The sequence below is a fragment of the Hyla sarda genome, chromosome 7, assembly GCF_029499605.1.
Source record: "Hyla sarda isolate aHylSar1 chromosome 7, aHylSar1.hap1, whole genome shotgun sequence".
Classification (NCBI taxonomy): Eukaryota; Metazoa; Chordata; class Amphibia; order Anura; family Hylidae; genus Hyla; species Hyla sarda.
Window position 1 is genome coordinate 68,183,410 of NC_079195.1, and position 21,905 is coordinate 68,205,314.

A 21,905-nucleotide genomic window follows, 5' to 3' on the forward strand; every position below is an offset into this window, starting at 1 on the left:
CTCACTTTCTCTCCGCTGAGACAGCACTGTGCCTGCTTTCCTGAATCTGGTAACATAGTAAAGAATTTCCACACGGCAGGATATCGTAAATAGCTAGGTACATGAACACCCGACAGTGCCCCTGTTCTACAACGTTTTTTTTCTTAAGCCTTCAGATCCAGTGCCTGTTCCAGAATCCTCACCATGACTACCATCAGTCCCACTAGTGCTATGCTTGGCCACTACAGCCCCTTCCCCAGCCTCAGCAACACGCTCCAAAGGCTGACCGTGACCCAACTCCTCCTCGTGGCTAGTGCTATCCTTCTGGGTGGCAGTAGGGAAGGGGGGGGGGGGAGCAAAGACAGAGATAAGGAAACAGACCCTCTAGGATGGACAATCCTTTGCCAGACACATTTTTTAAGGATCATTTTATCTTTTTTGGCAGATTTTTTCCCCAACCTACTTGTCAACTTTAAGTTTCAATGTTTTGAACTGTGTTTATCTTACAATAAGGTACATATAAGGCAAGTTTAATAAAACCAAAATTGTAAAATACAGTCGGTTTGGAATGCACAACTAGAAAGATACAAGGTGTTTTTTTGCAGAAAAAAATTGTATTCAACAAAACCATATTAACAGGCCAGATGACAGCACAATGAGTACTGAAGGTGTTTACAGAACAATATTAAATACACCACAACCATATAAAACAACAGGCTAGATATATGTAAATTCAACAAACTTTATGCTTAGCACAGATCACAGCACCTCACTAGCTATTGTAGTTGGTTCAGAAACACTATTAGAGTGAAAAATGACTACTGTCTTCACAGGACCTATAGGCATATATAGTTGCCATTTGAATACGCTTTGTGGGTGGGTGGCTCAGATCACTGATCGACCGATCTGCTGAATTTTCCCCCAAAAAATTGTTTCGGTCTGAATTCATTCACGGCAAATCGCTATTAAAAAATATCGATTTCTCAATAGGGGTGTAGAACACTTTGCCTTGCTGTAACACACATAGGGTGTGTGCTGGGTTAGGGAAATAATACTGTTATTCAGTATAACATGCAGATCAGAGGCGTCGCTATTAGAATCCCTGTCGCAGAGTGGCACAATGACAGAGCCTGGAGGTGGCATCAGTATGAGGAGACCATATAATATCTGAATGACACAGCCTGGAGGTGTCGGCAGCATGAGGAGACCATATAGTGGCTGAATGACAGTGTGGAGGTGGCGGTAGCATGAGGAGCACATATGGTGGCAATATGAGACAGCATGGAGCTGGCATCAGCAGGAGGAGAAAATATGGTGGCAGAATGAGACAGCCTGGAGGTGGCAGCAGCAGCATCAGGAGTGCTGAAAGTGACCTGGTGACAGAGTGGTGCCGTGGGTAGTAAGACCAGTACCCGGTGATGAAGGTAGGTGAAAAAAGGAGAACTTACCATCAGATGTGTGGCTTTAGGCAGGTGGCAGGATCAGAATAGTAGCTGAGGCATGAAGGTAGAAGAAAACGGTCTCTTGTAAAAGTGTTAGTGTGCACAAGTAAGTATTGAGGCTATGCATTATGTAAAATGTAACTTTTAATAATATGCTCCAAAATATATGGAGCCCAGTTTCATTTTTTAAATCAAACAAAAGGAAAGTTGTGCAAAAAACACCATGTGTCATCTACACCACCAAGTATTGAAGTGATGCAAAGGTGTAAGGAAACAACGTATGGTCCATTGTAACCGGTGAGGGGTAAAAACTTCCCATGTAAGGTCCTACTCTCGCATTATTAATTCCCTTCTTGGCAAGTGTTACTCGCCCTAAAAAGGGTGGCCCCACACAGGAGCCTCTCCCTATTTCCACCTACAAACACTACCATTTCCTGGGGTTTTTAGGTGGAAATGGAGATTGGTTCCTGTGTGGGGCTGCCCTTTTTAAGACGAGTAACACTTTCCTCAAAAAGGTGGAAGGGAACAACATATTCTCCATTGTAGCAGGTGGGGGTAAAAACTTCCCCTGTAAGGCCCTACTCTCGCCCTATTAATTCCCATCTTGGCAAGTGTTACCCTAAAAAGGGCGACAGCACACAAACTCTCTCTTTTTCCACCAAAAACCCTGGGAAATGGCAGTGTTTTGTAGGGGGATATAGGGAGAGGTTCCTGTATGGGGCCAAGAAGGGAATTAATAATACGAGAGTAGGGCCTTGCAGGGGAAGTTTTTACCCCCACCGGTTACAATGGACCATACGCTTCTCCCTTCCACCTTTTAGAGGTCGTTGCATTACATCAATTCTTGGTGGTGTTTTTTGCACACCTTTCCTTTTGTTTGATAAAAAAATTGGTGCATATATTTTATCCTAAAAACATTATTAAAAGTTAAGTTTTACTTACTTTACTTACTTGTGGTCTGATGCGGAGGAATGTCTGTAACTGGGGAGCAGTTCCATAAATATGTTTTGCACTCTCCATATTTGTGAAGTGTTGGTGTAGCAGCATGGTCAATCTACTCTGATGCATCAGGCATTGGTGGGTGGAAATCCTGGCTGATCCATGCCTGATTAACAAAGGTCAGTCTCTCCACATTTTTTGTGGACAGACAAGTTCTCCTTGGGATTACTATGGCCCCCGCCACACTAAACACCTGCTCTGGTGGAACACTACTGGCCGGGCAGGACAGCTTTTCCAGGTCAAACTCTGCTAGTTGTGGCCACAAATATAGTTTGGCTGCCCAGAAGTCCAGCGGATCCTCAAGATGTGTTGGCATGGTCATGTCAAGGTAAGCCACCACCTGCTGGTTCAGGTCCTGCTCCAGATTTACCTGCTGCTGATGAGTTGCTTCACTATGCGGGTGAAGAAAGCTACTCATTAGCGACTGTAAACTAAGGCTGCTGCTGATGGAGCTGGTACTGCTCCTGCCACCCCACAAATAAGCATAGGCCAACTGACTACATTGGATGTCTCTGTAGTAGGTCAGTTTGTCCTCCCTCTCAGTGGGTGTAAAAAAGGCCCCCAATTTTGTGCAGGTAGCGAGGGTCCAATAAGGTGGAGAGCCAGAAGTCATCCCACTGGCGAATGGTGACAATTCGGCGATCACTATGCAAGCAAGTGAGAATGAATCGTGCCATTTGTGCACTTGACTCAGAGGGACTCCCTGCCTCCACCTCCACTGCATACTGCCACAGTGTGACTGGGTCCTCTGTCTCGACTTCCTTATAACCCTCTAGCTCCTCTAGCGGCTCCTGCTCCTTCTCTTCTGTCAGATGACTAGAAAAAACGCCCATCTCGTGAAACCTAACCTGTGCTTCACTGTTCCCCTCCCCCTCCTCTTCTTCCTCCAGTTCAGCCCCCACAGGGCTCATGTGGCCATGAGATGTAGGCACCACGTCTCCAGTGCCCTGACCAGCCATTGTTTCCAACATGTGTTGAAGTAGAAGAAGCAGTGGAATTACATTGTTCATCCCATAATCCTGGCCATTCGATTTCTTGATGAATGACTTTTAACAGTTCCTCCCCTGTGTGACTCCGTTCACCAAGGCAAACCGTGTGAAGAACAGGGTGACACTGCCGTGCCCTGCACACATGGTATGCTGTAGGGGCACTGAGACTTGTCCGTGCAGTGGAGGCCACGGTGGAGGATGAAGAGGTGGAGTTGCAAACTGTCACAGGACCAACGGCCTGAGAGTGTGGAGGCGGAAGCGGCATGACTTGTCCAAGTTGGTGTTGTGGCTGTGCAGGAACCATATTCACCCAGTGGGCTGTATAGGACATGTATTGTCCCTGACATAGTTACAGCTCCACGCGTCGACGCTTCCGTGCACTTTGGTACACACCGAAAGGCTCAAGAACTGACCCACCTTTTGTTCCACAAAATTGTGCAGGGCTGGTACTGCCTTCTTCGCAAAGAAATGACAGCTTAAACGGGTACTCCGGTGGTTAACGTGTTTTTCCGTTTATGACTTACCCTATTTGTTTTGTTTCATTTCTATTCTTGTTGTTTAGGCGACTCTATTTCCATTCTTTGTTGTCTTTTTATCCCCCACTTTGTTTTCCTATCTTTGCTTCTATTTCCTGTTTCTTGCAGTGCTGAAAACTACAAATCCCAGCATGCCACATGCCTTGCTGGTTTGGGGCAGCTCCTTTTTTTTTTTGTTTGTTTGTTCCGCCCTTTACCCACCCTTCTATTTTCCCGGGTCCGCCCCCTTATACACAGAACACTAATATAATCAGCCCTGGTTGGGATACACTGGCATACACACACAAAAAGGGACTACAACTCCCAGCATGTGTCATTCATGAGTCTTCAGTCTGCGGTATAACACCAGCATGCTGCCTCTGTAGTCTCCTGGGGGTTGTAGTTCACCACACCTCTATAAGGCATACACCAGTGTTTCCCAACCAGGGTGCCTCCAGGTGTTGCAAAACTACTACTACCAGCATGCCCGGAAAGCCAAAAGCTGTCCAGGCATGCTGTGAGTTGTAGTTTTGATACAGCTGAAGACACCCTGGTTGGGAAGCAATGCACTTTGTTTGTGATATGCTGGGATTTGTAGATTTGCAACAGCTGGAGGAAAACTGGTTTGTAAACACTAGCATACACACACATAACAGGGACTGCAACTCAGCATGTGTCATTCAGGAGTCCCACCCTTTAAACATAGAAATCATCCCCAGTCTGAGATTTATTTCCCTGCAGTCTATACATCCCCAGCCCGTGCACTTTGTTATCCTCCCCTTCAGATAACCCTCTTATCTTCTCTGCATCAGTGCAGACCTGCGTCCTCAGAAGACAGAGCAGGAGGAGGGGAGAGGAGGAGCTGTGTATGTCCCCTCTCTCCCCCTGCTTTAGCTTCTTTCTTTCATGCAGACCTCCGTCCTCCAGGAGGGGGAGATGAGGGGTGTGGCTTCTTTCTCTCATGCAGACCTGCGTCCTCCGGGCTCTGAAAGAACAGAGAAAAAAAAATGCCCTGACGCATTCTCCACAGCCTTATGCTAACATGGCCGACGCTGTGGATGACAGTAAGAGATCCAACACAGAACTTCCTGGCCCACAAACAGGTAAGAAAAAAAGACACATGCTCAATTGCAAAAAACATAAACATTAAAAGAAGATGCAATATAGCCAAAAATCTTAACCACTGGAGTACCCCTTTAAGACTCTCCACCTGGGCTCGGCACAAGCCATCAGTTCTTTGAAAGGTGCAGAGTCCACCACTTGAAAACTTGGACAGGAGCACATTCAGCTTCTGCGCCGTTGGATGAGTGGGCGCATACTGCTGTCTCTTGGACATGGCTTCGCTGATGGATTGCTGGCGGATTAACTGCTTGAAGTAGTAGGAGCAGGAGCATCTGGAGCTACAGAAGATGGGTATGACACACAGCTCCCTTTGGCTAAGGTGGTGGAGGTTTGGCTGGCTGAAATGGGGAGCAGTGTGCCACTGGGTGATGCGGCAGGCTGGACCACCACATTGGAGCCACGGTTCTCTAAAGCCGCTTTATGGTGATGCTGCATATGTCGACGCAGGGCCGTGGTGCCAACATTGGGACCCTGGCCACGCTTCCTCTTCTGCTGACACATCTTGCATGTGACCAGGTTAACCTCCTCCGGATGCTTGATGAAAAACTGCCACACCACCAAGTAGCTGATTTTCTCACCAACAGTCCACACTGATCGACTGCTAGTGCTGCAGACTAGTGTTGCTCGCGAATATTCGCAATTCGAATATTATTCGCGAATATCGCATATTCGCGAATTCGCGAATTTCGTGAATATAGCGCTATATATTCGTAATTACGAATATTCGTTTTTTTTTCTTCACAGTACACATCACAGTGATCACCCCTCTCTGCTTCCAGCTTGTGTGGTGTAAAGAAGGCTGTAATACTACTGTGTGAGACTGGCGCGCAAAGATTCGCATATGCGAAAATTAACATACGCTACTTTTCGCATATGCGAATTTTCGGGTATGTTAATTTTCACACATGTTAATTTTCGCATACGCGAAATTTCGCGTATGTTAATTTTGTATATGCTAACTTTCACATATGTTAATTTTCGCATACGCGAATTTTCGCATATGCGAAAATAAAACGAGAATATAACGAATATGCGAATATTCGCGAATATATGGCGAATATTCGGCCATATATTCGCAAATATTCGCGAATTCGAATATGGCCTATGCCGCTCAACACTACTGCAGACTCCAGGAACCACTGTTCCACTACCTCCCGGGAAGATAGGCTGCTGCTAAGCAGGTGGTTTACCACTGCACATTTGGCTCCAGACTTTCCACTTCTGCCACCATGATGACAGCCAACCATGCTACCACCTTTGTGGCTCAGCTGCGGCCTCACAGGCAATCTGCAACCCTCTTCTCCTGATGACGATGAAGCCCCTTCTGCAGCCAGCTCCCAAGTGTGATCTGCTTCATCATCATCGAATTGTGTCTGCACGTCACTGATGACCTCCTCAACAGTGTCTGCTTCAGGACCCTGAACGCTCGCAACACCCCTCCCATGCCACTCTCCTCATCACTACTTGCCCGCCTAGCAGAGGAAGCGGCGGATGTCTCCTCCACGGCTGGGCAGTAGCTGCTGACCGTACTCTAATAAGTCATACTCACTAAATAGTGAAGCTGAACCCACAGCATAATAAAATTATGTCAGGGAGGGAACAGCATAGGACAGAGACATTGGGAGGACAGGGACTGCAACTGGGCCATGGCAACTTAGGGTTGTGTCTGAGGAACCCACCGACTGTTGACTGGGGTGTCAGATATTACTTGTGATGAAGTGGATGACCGTGTTAACCAATCGATGATGGCAGATGGTTTGCTGGTCGAGACTCGACCGCTAGCTGATACTTGAAGCTCAGGGCTCTCGCTGCGACTCCTGCTGCCAAACGCCCCTAGTCTGCTGCGACTTCTGCCTGATGAATTTAGACCTCTGCCACTCCTCTGTGCACTTCCTAGCACTTCTCTGCCTGACATACCTGACATACTAGTGCATATATGAGAGAAGTACAATACGCTCCACTACGCTTAAAACAGTATTTGTCTACAACACCAGCAGGTGTGTACTTTTGCCTGGCCTTTCACAGTATCTAGGCCCTGAGGACAGGAACAAAATAGTAAACCACATAGATGTACGTTTTTGGTATGCACTTATGAGGGGAGGACAATGCGCTCCAGTACTCTTAAAACAGTATTTGTCTACAAGATAAACAGGTGTGTCTTTTTGGCTGGCCATTCACAGTATCTAGGCCATTCAGACTTTAACAAGAACAAAATGGTACGCCACTTAGATGTGCGCACAGGTTTCACTTAATAGAGGACAATATGCTTTTGGTGCTCTGCTCACCCTAACTGGCTGGCTACTATTAGCTTTTCAGTTGTTGTACACACCAGTGCTGCAGCACACAGTCCATGTGTACTTCAACCAAGATTGCACTCTCTCTCTCTCAATCTCACTCCCTTCCCTATCAGTGCTTCTAGGCTGGATTTGGGCTTTCTAGCTCTCTCTCTCTCTCTCTCTCTCTGCAATAAAAAGCTGCAGTGACTGGCCGCAAGATGGCTGCAGTTTATATAGGACTGTGACATCACAGGGGTGGCTGCCTGCTGCATGTGATTCAGGGTCATCCCGCCGCCCCTTGTTCCCGCCTTCCCAGGATTCCTTGCCCCATGTCCTCACATGTGGATCTGCCATTTTAGATGCCCTTAAGCCCGGACCCCACTAAATGAAATTTAATGAACTGATTCGCGCAATCGAATAACGCGATATTCGCATTAGTTGAGAATAAATTTTTTCCTGAAATTTGTAATGAATTCAGATTCATCAGAGTCGATTTGCTCATCCATAATAATTATTAAAAAAAAAACAGAGCAATGAAGATAGGGAAATCTACAAGATTAGGCAGAAAGAGGCCAAGCAAGTTATAAGAACTTCTAAAGCACAGGCAGAAGAAAAACAAGCTCAGTCTGTGAGAAAAGGGGATAAGACATTCTTCAGATATATAAATGAAAAAAGGAAATTAAAACAAGGAATAACTAAATTAAAAACAAAGGAAGGAAGGAAGGTATGTAGAAGAGAATAAAGGGCAAGCAGACTGCCTTAATGAATACACCTGTTCAGTTTTTACAGAAGAAAAAGAAGGAAAATGACCTCAATTTGGGAGGAAGACTAATAAATAATTTGATGCATGTGTCTTTACAGAGGAAGCGGTTATACGGTTGCTGTCTAAAGTGAAGACAAATAAGTCACAGGGCCCTGATGGGATACACCCAAAATTATTTAAAAAAAGCTTAGCGGTGAACTAGCAAAACCGTTAACAGATTTATTAAACCAATCACTGGTAACAGGAGTTATCCCGGAAGATTGGAAATTAGCAAATGTTGTGCCCATTCACAAGAAAAGTAGTAGGGAGGAATCAAGCAACTATAGGCCAGTAAGTCTGACATCAATAGTGGGGAAATTAATGGAAACCCTACTAAAGGATAGGATTGTGGAACAACTAAAATCCCATGGATTGCAAGATGGGTTTACTTCAGGGAGAACATGTCACACAAATCTTATAGATTTTTCTGATTGGGTGACTAAAATAATAGATGGCGGAGCGGCAGTAGACATAACATACAATGTATCTAGATTTTAGTAAGGCTTTTGACACTGAAGACTTATGAATAAATTACAGTCTTTAAGCTTGGACTTCCAAATTGTTGAGTGGAATAGGCAATGGCTGAGTGACAGACAACAGAGGGTTGTAGTCAATGGAGAATATTCAGAGCAAGGTCTTGTTACCAGTGGGGACCTCAGATAACTGTAAGGGGACCAATTTTGTTTAATATCTTCATTAGTGATATTGCAAAAGGTCTTGATGGTAAGGTGTGTCTTTTTGCTGATGACACAAAGATATGTAAAAGGATTGATATTCCTGGAGTGATCAAATGGAAAAGGATTTAGGCTAACTACAAAAATGGTCAGAACTCTGGCAACTGAACTGTAATGTGGATAAGTGCAAGATAATGCACCTGGGGCATAAATATAAAATATTTGACACAGTCCTGACCTCAGAATCTGGGGAAAGGGATTTAGGAGTAATTATTTCAGAAGACTTGAAGGTAGGCAGACAAAGTAATAGAGCAGCAGGAAATGCTAGCAGAATGCTTGGATGTATAGGGAGAGGTATAAGCAGGTAGAAAGAGGGAAGTGCTCATGTCACTGTACAGAAAACTGGTGAGACCTCACTTGGAGTATTGTGCGCAGTACTGAAGGCTGTATCTCCAGAAGGAGATAAATACTCTAGAGAGAGTTCAGAGAAGAGCTACTAAACTAGTACTTGGATTGAAGGATAAAACTTACCAGGAAAGGTTGAAGGACCTTAACATGTATAGCTTGGAAGAAAGAAGAGACAGAAGGGATATGATAGCAATTTTTAAAAACATAAAACGAATCAACACAGTAAAGGAGGAGAGTATATTTAACCCCTTAAGGACATAGGGCGTATCCATACGCCCCCGTTTCCAAGTCCTTAAGGACCGAGGGCGTATGGATACGCCCTGAGCATTTCCGGCCCCCACCGCTAGCCGGAGGGGAGCCAGAGCCGGATGCCTGCTGAAATCGTTCAGCAGGCATCCCGGCATATCGCCCAGGGGGGTCATTATGTCCCCCCATGTCGGCGATGGGTCATTATGTCCCCCCATGTCGGCGTTCTCCAGTGACCCGATGACCCGGAATTACTGGCTGATCGGGGCCGTCAGAGACGGCCCCGAACAGCCATTGCCAGCAGGGGTGAGGTGGCACTGGTGCCACCTCACGATCGCCCTGATTCGTCGGCCGGATTACCGGCCGACCAATCAGGGCGCCTGCTGCGGGTGTCACTCCGGCAACCCGCTCCGCCCCTCTTTCGGAGGACGTGAGCGGGTGCGGGAAGACGACCCCCGGTGCTGGGGACCCCAATCCCCGGCGTCCCTGTTGGGATCGGGGCCCCAGGAGCAGCGGCGGCGGCGGAGACGACGAGGGACTGACCTGTGCTGCTGGATCGTTGGAGGTGAGTGACAGCCTCCTGCTGTTGCTTAGCAACAGCTCCCAGCATGCAACAAGGGCATGCTGGGAGCTGTAGTTATGCAACAGCAGGAGGCAGACCACCACAACTCCCAGCATGCCCTTATGGGCATGCTGGGACTTGTAGTTTTGCAACAGCTGAAGGCACATTCTTTCTATGTAAAAGTGTACCTTCAGCTGTTGTGTAACTACAACTCCCAGCTTGCACAATCAGCTAAAGTGCATGCTGGGAGTTGTAGTGGTGCATCTGGTGGTTGCATAACTACAACTCCCAGCATGCCCGTTGGCTGTCGGTGACTGCTGAGAGTTGTAGTTTTGCAACAGCTGAAGGCACACTGAGTTAAGTAGTAAACCAGTGTGTCTCCAGCTGTTGCATAACTACAATCCCCAGCATCACCAGCCAATGTAGTATGCCTCCGGCTGTTGCATAACTACAAGACCCAGCATGCCCTTCCGCTGTCCGTACATGCTGGGGGTTGTAGCTTTTGCAACAGCTGAAGGCACACTGGTTGCAAAACACTGAGTTTGTTACCAAACTCGGTGTTTCACAACCTGTGTGTCTCCAGCTGTTGCAAAACTACAACTCCCAGCATGCACTGATAGACCGTACATGCTTGGAGTTGTAGTTTTGCAACAGCTGGATGTTTCTCCCCCCCCCCCCCCCCCCCCCCCAATGTGAAAGTACAGGGTACACTCACATGGGCGGAGGATTACAGTAAGTATCCGGCTGCAAGTTTGAGCTGCGGCAAATTTTCTGTCGCAGCTCAAACTGCCAGCGAGAAACTACTGTGAACCCCCCGCCCGTGCGACTGTACCCTAAAAACACTACACTACACTAACACAAAATAAAATAAAAAGTAAAAAACACTACATATACACATACCCCTACACAGCCCCCCTCCCCTCTCCAATAAAAATGAAAACGTCTGGTACGTCACTGTTTCCAAAACGGAGCCTCCAGCGGTTGCAAAACTACAACTCCCAGCATGCACTGATAGACCGTCCATGCTGGGAGTTGTAGTTTTGCAACAGCTGGATGTCCCCCCCCCCCCCCAATGTGAACGTACAGGGTACACTCACATGGGCGGAGGATTACAGTAAGTATCCGGCTGCAAGTTTGAGCTGCGTCAAATTTTCTGCCGCAGCTCAAACTGCCAGCGAGAAACTACTGTGAACCCCCGCTCGTGTGACTGTACCCTAAAAACACTACACTACACTACCACAAAATAAAATAAAAAGTAAAAAACACTACATATACACATACCCCTACACAGCCCCCCTCCCCTCCCCAATAAAAATGAAAAACGTCTGGTACCCCACTGTTTCCAGAACGGAGCCTCCAGCTGTTGCAAAACAACTACTCCCAGTATTGCCAGATAGCCACTGACTGTCCAGGCATGCTGGGAGTTTTACAACAGCTGGAGGCCCCCTGTTTGGGAATCACTGGCGTAGAATACCCCTATGTCCACCCCTATGCAATCCCTAATTTAGGCCTTAAATGCGCATGGCACTCTCACTTTGGAGCTCTGTCGTATTTCAAGGCAACAGTTTAGGGCCACATATGGGGTAACCCCGTACTCGGGAGAAATTGGGCTTCAAATTTTGTGGGGTATTTTTTGCTATTACCCTTTTTAAAAATGTAAAATTTTTGGGAAAACAAGCATTTTAGGTAAAAAAAAAATTTTTTTTTTACATATACAAAAGTCATAAAACACCTGTGAGGTATAAAGGTTCACTTAACCCCTTGTTACGTTCCCCGAGGGGTCTAGTTTCCAAAATGGTATGCCATGTGTTTTTTTTTTTGCTGTCCTGGCACCATAGGGGCTTCCTAAATGCGGCATGCCCCCAGAGCAAAATTTGCTTTCAAAAAGCCAAACGTGACTCCTTCTCTTCTGAGACCTGTAGTGCGCCAGCAGAGCACTTTTCACCCCCATATGGGGTGTTTTCTGAATCGGGAGAAATTGGGCTTCAAATTTTGGGGGGTGTTTTCTGCTATTACCCTTTTTAAAAATGTAAAAATTTTGGGAAACCAAGCATTTTAGGTAAAAAAAAATAAAAAATGTTCACATATGCAAAAGTCGTGAAACACCTGTAGGGTATTAAGGTTCACATTACCCCTTGTTACGTTCCCCGAGGGGTCTAGTTTTCAAAATGGTATGCCATGTGTTTTTTTTTTTGCTATTCTGGCACCATAGGGGCTTCCTAAATGCGGCATGCCCCCAGAGCAAAATTTGCTTTCAAAAAGCCAAACGTGACTCCTTCTCTTCTGAGACCTGTAGTGTGCCAGCAGAGCACTTTTCACCCCCATATGGGGTGTTTTCTGAATCGGGAGAAATTGGGCTTCAAATTTTGGGGGGTGTTTTCTGCTATTACCCTTTTTAAAAATGTAAAAATTTTGGGAAACCAAGCATTTTAGGTAAAAAAAAATAAAAAATGTTCACATATGCAAAAGTCGTGAAACACCTGTAGGGTATTAAGGTTCACATTACCCCTTGTTACGTTCCCCGAGGGGTCTAGTTTCCAAAATGGTATGCCATGTGTTTTTTTTTTGCTGTTCTGGCACCATAGGGGCTTCCTAAATGCGACATGCCCCCAGAGCAAAATTTGCTTTCAAAAAGCCAAATGTGACTCCTTCTCTTCTGAGACCTGTAGTGCGCCAGCAGAGCACTTTTCACCCCCATATGGGGTGTTTTCTGAATCGGGAGAAATTGGGCTTCAAATTTTGGGGGGTGTTTTCTGCTATTACCCTTTTTAAAAATGTAAAATTTTTGGGAAACCAAGCATTTTAGGTAAAAAAAAGAAAAAATGTTCACATATGCAAAAGTCGTGAAACACCTGTAGGGTATTAAGGTTCACATTACCCCTTGTTACGTTCCCCGAGGGGTCTAGTTTCCAAAATGGTATGCCATGTGTTTTTTTTTTGCTGTTCTGGCACCATAGGGGCTTCCTAAATGCGACATGCCCCCAGAGCAAAATTTGCTTTCAAAAAGCCAAATGTGACTCCTTCTCTTCTGAGACCTGTAGTGCTCCAGCAGAGCAATTTTCACCCCCATATGGGGTGTTTTCTGAATCGGGAGAAATTGGGTTTCAAATTTTGGGGGGTATTTTCTGCTATTACACTTTTTAAAAATGTAAAATTTTTGGGAAACCAAGCATTTTAGGTAAAAAAATAATAATTTTTTTTACATATGCTAAAGTCGTGAAACACCTGTGGGGTATTAAGGTTCACTTTACCCCTTGTTACGTTCCCTGAGGAGTCTAGTTTCCAAAATGGTATGCCATGTGTGTTTTTTTGCTGTTCTGGCACCATAGGGGCTTCTTAAAGGTGACATGCCCCCCAAAAACCATTTGACGCTCCTTCCCTTCTGAGCCCTCTACTGCGCCCGCTGAACAATTAACATAGTCATATGAGGTATGTGCTTACTCGAGAGAAATTGGGTTTCAAATACAAGTAAAAATTTTCTCCTTTTTACCCCTTTCAAAAATTCAAAAATTGGGTCTACAAGAAAATGCGAGTGTAAAAAATGAAGATTTTGAATTTTCTCCTTCACTTTGCTGCTATTCCTGTGAAACACCTAAAGGGTTAATACACTTACTGAATGTCATTTTGAATACTTTGGGGGGTGTAGTTTTTATAATGGGGTCTTTTATGGGGTATTTCTAATATGAAGACCCTTCAAATCCACTTCAAACCTGAACTGGTCCATGAAAAATAGCGAGTTTGAAAATTTTGTGAAAAATTTCAAAATTGCTGCTGAACTTTGAAGCCCTCTGGTGTCTTCCAAAAGTAAAAACTCATAAATTTTATGATGCAAACATAAAGTAGACATATTGTATATGTGATCCCAAAAAAAATATATTTTGAATATCCATTTTCCTTACAAGCAGAGAGCTTCAAAGTTAGAAAAATGCAAAATTTTCATTTTTTTCATCAAATTTGGTGATTTTTCACCAAGAAAGGATGCAAGTTACCATAAAATGTTACCACTAAGTTAAAGTCGGAATCAGAATGATAACTAAAAGCATTCCAGAGTTATTAATGTTTAAAGTGACAGTGGTCAGAATTGCAAAAAACGCTCCGGTCCTTAATGTGAAAAAGGGCTCGGTCCTTAAGGGGTTAAAAGAAGAAAAATTACCACAAGATGACATAGTTTTAACCTCTTAAGGACCAATGATGTCCTGGGACGTCATGGCACCCTGGGCCTTAAGGACCAATGACATCCCACGACGTCATGGCCTTTTCCGGTCCCTGACGCTCGCCGGGCAGAGATCGGAACTGGATGCCTGCTGAAATCCTTCAGCAGGCATCCAGGGCAAACGTCGAGGGGGGCCATGTAGGCCCCCCATGTCGGCGATCGCCACAAATCGCAAGGGAAATCGCCCTTGCGATCTGCGGCGATACCTGGCTGATCGGGTCTCTGGGACCCGACCGCCTGGTAATTTTGCATGATCCCGGCTGTCACAGACAGCCAGGACCATGCTGGAGCCTAGGAGCGAGGTGGCAAGCCGGCCACCTCCTCCGATCCCCTGCGATTCTTCGGTTAGTTAACCGACCAATCGCAGGGGGGTTACTTCCTCCCGCCCTGCCCAGCCCCTGAAAGTCCGGAGAGGATGGAAGGAAGACCGGAGGACGTGGCGGGGGACGGGGGAGTGCTGGGGACCGGCCCCGGTACTTACCTCGTCCTTGAAGACCCGGATCCCAGCGATGAAGACGGCGGCGGCGGCGACAGGTGAGTTGATCTTCAGCCGCGATCGGGCCCTTTACAGCAATGCACGTCGCCATAAAGCGACATGCATTGCTGTATTGGGACCCTGTATACTACAACTTCCAGCATGCCCAAACAGCCCTTGGCGTCTGGGCATGCTGGGAGTTGTAGTTTTGCAACATCTGGAGGTCCACAGTTTGGAGACCACTGTGCCCTTCCAGATGTTGCAAAACTACACATCCTCAGCATGCCCTTACTGTCCAGGCATGCTGGGAGTTGTAGTTCTGTAACATCTGGCCCTTCAGATGTTGCAGAACTACAACTCCCAGCATGCCTGGACAGTTTTGGCATACTGGGAGTTGTAGTTTTGCAACATCTGGAAGGGCACAGATTGGGAACCACTGTATTAGTGGTCTACAAACTGTAGTCCTCCAGATGTTGCAAAACTACAACTCCAAGCATGCTGGGAGTTGTAGTTCGGCAACATCTGGCTCTAAAGATATTGCCAAACTACTACTTCCAGCATGCCTGAGAATGCTGGGAGTTGTAGTTTTGCAACAACAGGAGGCACACTTGTTGGGTAACATTGTCTGTTTCCTAACTCAGTGTTTCCCAACCCTTGTGCCTCCAGCTGTTGCAAAACTATAACTACCAGCATGCACTGATAGACTGTGCATGCTGGGAGTTGTAGTTTTGCAACAGCAGGAGGTTCCCCCCCTGTGAATGTACAGGATACATTCACATGGGCAGGGGGCTTACAGTGAGTATCAGGCTGCAAGTTTGCAATGCAGCAAATTTTGCACGGCAGCTCAAACTCGCAGCGGGAAACTTGCTGTAATCCCCCGCCCGTGTGACTGTACCTTAAAACACTACACTACACTAACACAAAATAAAATAAAAAGTAAAAAACACTACATATACACATACCCCTACACAGCCCCCCTCCCCTCCCCAATAAAAATGAAAAACGTCTGGTACGCCACTGTTTTCAAAATGGAGCCTCCAGCTGTTGCAAAACAACAACTCCCAGTATTGCCGGACAGCCGTTAACTGTCCAGGCATGCTGGGAGTTTTGCAACAGCTGGAGGCACCCTGTTTGGGAATCACTGGCGTAGAATACCCCTATGCAAATCCCTAATTCAGGCCTCAAATGCACATGGCACTCTCACTTTGGAGCCCTGTCGTATTTCAAGGCAACAGTTTAGGGCCACATATGGGGTATCGCCGTACTCGGGAGAAATTGCCTAACAAATTTTGTGGGGCTTTTTCTCCTTTCACCCCTTATGAAAAGGTAAAGTTGGGGTCTACACCAGCATGTTAATAATTTTTTACACTAACATGCTGGTGTTGCCCCATACTTTTCATTTTGAAAAGAGGTAAAAGGGAAAAAAGCTCCCCAAAATTTGTAATGCAATTTCTCCCGACTACGGAGATACCCCACATGTGGGCGCAAAGTGCTCTGGGGGCGCACAACAAGGCCCAGAAGGGAGAGTGCGCCATGTACATTTGAGGTGATTTGCACAGGGGTGGCTGATTGTTACAGCGGTTTTGACAAACGCAAAAAAAACAAAACCCCACATGTGACCCCATTTCGGAAACTACACCCCTCACGGAATGTAATGAGGGGTGCAGTGAGAATTTACACCCCACTGGTGTCTGACAGATCTTTGGAACAGTGGGCTGTGCAAATAAAAAATTTTGTACAGCCCACTGTTCCAAAGATCTGACAGACACCAGTGGGGGGTAAATGTTCACTGTACCCCTTGTTACGTTCCTCAAGGGGTCTAGTTTCCAAAATGGTATGCCATGTGGGGGTTATTTTGCTGTCCTGGCACCATAGGGGCTTCCTAAATGTGACATGCCCCCCGAGCAAAATTTGCTCTCAAAAAGCCAAATATGACTCCTTCTCTTCTGAGCATTGTATTTCGCCCATAGTGCACTTCAGGTCAACTTATGGGGTACCTACATACTCAGAAGAGATGGGTTTACAAATTTTGGGGGTTATTTTCTGCTATTAACCCTTGCATAAATGTGAAATTTGGGGGGAAACACACATTTTAGTGAAATTTTTTTAAATTTTTTTTACATATGCAAAAGTCGTGAAACACCTGTCGGGTATTAAGGCTCACTTTATTCCTTGTTACGTTCCTCAAGGGGTCTAGTTTGCAAAATGGTATGCCATGTGGGTATTTTTTGCTTTCCTGGCACTATAGGGGCTTCCTAAATGCGACATGCCCCCGAGCAAAATTTGCTCTCAAAAAGCCAAATATGACTCCTTCTCTTCTGAGCATTGTAGTTCGCCCATAGTGCACTTCAGGTCAACTTATGGGGTACCTCCATACTCAGAAGAGACAGGGTTACAAATTTTGGGGGGTATTTTCTGCTCTTAACCCTTGCATAAATGTGAAATTTGGGGGGAAACACACATTTTAGTGAAATTATTTTAACATTTTTTTACATATGCAAAAGTCGTGAAACACCTGTCGGGTATTAAGGCTCACTTTATTCCTTGTTACATTCCTCAAGGGGTCTAGTTTCCAAAATGGTATGCCATGTGTTTTTTTTCCTGTTCTGACACCATAGGGGCTTCCTAAATGCAACATGCCCCCCAAAAACCATTTCTGAAAAACGTACTCTCCAAAATCTTCTTGTCGCTCCTTCGCTTCTGAGCCCTCTACTGTGCCCGCCGAACACTTTACATAGACATATGAGGTATGTGCTTACTCGAGAGAAAATGGTCTACAAATATAAGTATACATTTTCTCCTTTTACCCCTTGTAAAAATTCAAAAACTGGGTCTACAAGAACATGCGAGTGTAAAAAATGAAGATAGTGAATTTTCTCCTTCACTTTGCTGATATTCCTGTGAAACACCTAAAGGGTTAAAATGCTGACTGAATGTCATTTTGAATACTTTGGGGGCTGCAGTTTTTATAATGCGGTCATTTGTGGGGTATTTCTAATATGAAGACCCTTCAAATCCACTTCAAACCTGAATTGGTCCCTGAAAAATTGTGATTTTGGAAATTTTGTGAAAAAATGGAAAATTGCTGCTGAACTTTGAAGCCCTCTGGTGTCTTCCAAAAGTAAAAACACGTCAATTTTATGATGCAAACATGAAGTAGACATATTGTTTATGTGAATAAAAAAAATAATTTGGAATATCCATTTTCCTTACAAGCAGAGAGCTTCAAAGTTAGAAAAATGCAAAATTTTCAATTTTTTCATCAAATTTTGGAATTTTTCACTAAGAAACGTTGCAAATATTGACAAAGTTTTACCAATAACATAAAGTAGAATATGCCACATAAAAACAATCTCGGAATCAGAATGATAGGTAAAAGCATTCCAGAGTTATTAATGTTTAAAGTGACAGTGGTCAGATGTTCAAAAAACGCTCTGGTCCTAAGGTGTAAAATGGCCTGGTCCTTAAGGGGTTAAATTAGAGGGGCAAAGGTTTCTGCAGTAATATCACTTTACTGAGTGATTAGTGGATGCATGGAATAGCCTTCCTGCAGAAGTGGTAGCTGCAAATTCAGTGAAGGAGTTTAAACATGCATGGGATAAGCATAAGGCTATCCTTCATATAAGATAGGGCAAGGGACTATTCATAGTATTCAGATTATTGGGCAAACAAGATGGGCCAAATGTTTCTTATCTGCCGACACATTCTATGTTTCTATGTTTTTCTAGGTAGTAGCTGTAGCAACGTTGCTGACCCTGGTCATAGAAGGAAAGGGGGGAGTAATCAACTTCAGCATGTTCCTTGAACCCTACACTTCTGCCTGCTGCTTGCTACATGCAGTAGTGCACATGAAATCTCACTGATCTCAGAATGTACAGATGTGCCCGAGGGCGACAGGAGTGTGATTTCATCACCTACATTCCTATCACTCTCAGACAATATGTATGTGCTAATATTTGTATATGCTGAATCGGCACTATGTTTTTCAGAGGAAAAAAAAAATCCCCCCCCCCCCCTTGCACATGCCCATAGGAGGAGCATGCTAGCATTTCTCTTTAATTTATAAGAAGGTTGCACACTGTAAGAGAGATTGTTGGAGCTGGTGAGCAGAGACAAGAAACAGGCAGCCTACAGATCTATCGTAGCTTCATTGGTAGTGGTGAGCTCTCTCTTTTTAGCTTGGTGTGGTGTGGTGAACAGCTGGATATTATTAGTGATGGGTACCTTAGTGTCTTTGATTGATTGTTTACTTTAAAAGTTACTTGTATTTATAGACTAGTATATTTAACCCCCTTATTCTCAGATACCTGTCATCCTCGGCAATAGAGTTTTCAAGGATCCGTCCTTCCAGTGGTTCAAGCCTTTCTCATCTTCTTTTAATAGGAGGGTAACGGGACAGTGGAAGCATACTGTCCCCTCTTGGCTAAATTATGTTACTTTCGAATGAGGTAGTTCAAGGGTCATATTGTTAAATTTTCTTGCATATATACTTCACACAGATAGCTTTTTGTCACATTAATAATTGTTGGTGAGTTCTTGGGTTACAGCACTGAATTCTCGGAAGATGTAGTAAAAGGGTCATATTGTTAAAGTTACAGTATGTTAAAGAATGTAAAAGTATGTTACAGGTTACTCTCAGTAATTCACGTAGCCTCACACCTTGTACAATGTTATAGTTAATATGATATGTTTGTCCGTGACCATATTTTTTATCATCACATAGCTTGGTTAGAAGCAGATTTTATCCGCCATTCATGATAGCCTCATGTCATCATTAGCCTCTTAAGGATGCAGGGCGTACCTGTACGCCCTGCGCCTGGTCCCGGTGTTTAAAACGGGGCCATGTAATGACCCCGCATCACACCGGGTCGGTCCCGGCTGCTAATGATAACTGGGAACCCTGGGCTAATAGCGCGCGGCACGGATAGTTGTGCCGCGTGCTATTAACCCTTCACATGCGGCGATCAAAGTTGATCCCTGCATCCATAATGAAAGTAAAAGCTTCCGGCAGCTCAGTCGGGCTGATCAGGACTATCGCGATAAAATCGCGATGTCCCGATCAGCTAGGACACGAATGGAGGTCCACTCACCTGTCTCCATCTCGTCCGATCGGCGTTTTATTGCTCCAAGACTGAGCTACAGGCTTGAGCAATCAATCCCCTATTACACTGGTCCATGCAAAGGTCATGTAACCCCTTCCCTAATAAAAGTTTGAATCACTGCTGCACTGGTGTCTACTGCTGGTGTTGTGCACAAAAACTTTTTTAAGCATACTGTAGCGCATTTTTCTGCCCTCATAAGTGCAAACCACATACGTACATCTAAGTGTTGAATCATTTTTTTCCTGATAAAGTCTCAAGGACCTAGATATTGTGAAAGGACAGCAAAAAGTACTCGCCGGCTGGTGATGTACACAAAAACTTTTTTAAGCGTACTGTAGTGCATTTTTCTGCCTCATAAGTGCATACCACATAAATACATCTAAGTGTTGTACCACTGTTGTTCCTGATAAAGTCTTAAGGGCCTAGTTACTCTCAAAGGCCAGCGAAAAGTATATACCTGCTGATGTTCTAGACCAATACTGTTTTAAGCATAGTGAAGCGTATTGTACTCCCCTCATATGCACACTAATTATGTCAGACAGAGAAGTGCCACGACATGCACAGAGGAGTGGCAGAGGCCTAAATTCATCAGGTGCAGGCAGAGGTCGCAGCAGACTAGGGGCGAGTGGCAACAGTAGTCACAGTGAGAGGCCTGCTCTCCCGGTATCAGCTAGCGGTCATGTTTTGACCATCAACCCATCTGCTTTCATCTATTGGTTAACACGGTCATCCACTTCATCACAAGCGACATCTGATACAGTCAACAGTTGGTGGGTTCCTCAGACACAACCCTCAGTTGGCATGGCCCTGGAGCAGTCCCTGTCCTCCCATTGCCTCTGTCCTATGCTGTTCCCTCCCCTACAGAAGTATCTTATGCTGTGGGTGTGGGTTCAGCTCCACTAATATTGGGACCGTGGCCATACTTCACATTCTGCCCACACATATTGCATGTGGCAATGTCAACCTCCTCCGGATGTTTGATGAAAAACAGCCACACCGCAGAGTAGCTGATTTTCCCACCAACAGTCAGCATTAATTGACTGCTACTGCCGCCGACTCCAGGAACGCCTGTTCCACTACCTCCCTGGAAGGTAGGCTGCCGTGAAGCAGGTGGTCCCCTCTGTGGGTAGTGGACACAGTTCATATATAGCATAAATGCCAGTGGTCCTTTCCACTGGCATTTATGCTATATATGAACTGTGTCCACTACCCACTGAGTAAGCTGACTACTTACTGTGGACTTTCTGCTCAGCAGCCAATCCAGGCTTGTGTCCGGTCCTGATTCTATATCTCTAGCTTCGGCTAAGCTGACGTCACACGCCACTAACACGAGGCAAGTTCCATTCACTCAGCGTGCGGTCTCTGGCTTACTCTAAGTCCTGTGGTAAAGAAATTGACATCACAAGGGCTTGCCAGCGCCAATGGTCTCCCAGCATTCAAGTACCATCGGCGCATGCCAGCGCCACCAGCCTGTGACGACCACCACCGCGTACCATCTGGACTCTGCAAGTTACAGCCACAGCACCATCTGAGACCGCCGTCTGCAGTTCTCACATTCAGGCACAGAAACAACTTCAACTGCCTTCAGCGAGAGCTGTCCGAGCCAATTCATCTGTTCCATCACAGGAACGGTAAAACAGTATTTAACTTGATACAAACTGCTATATTTAAAAGGACATACAAACTGCTATATTTAAAAGGACACATAAGCATTCTAAGTATCATTGTATCAGCTTAACACCATGGGGATACATATAGAATCAAGTCATATTTTTATATGCCAGTGACATTTAAAAAAATTTTTTTTTAATTGTTCATGTTTTAAGATTGTCTATATTTGTATATACATTATGTGTTCTTTTCACACGGGCCCTGTGAGGAGTAATGCACTGTAATAGAATATATTTTAATAGAAAATTGTTTTGAATTATTATTGGAGCACGACCCAGTAATCCATTTTCTATATATATTAACTATTACAGATATAATTGATCACACTACCTTGGAAGGTCCGGGCAACATTTTTTCTATATTTGTAAATTACTTCTATTAAAAAATCTTAATCCTTTCAGTACTTTTGAGCTTCTGAAGTTAAGGTTGT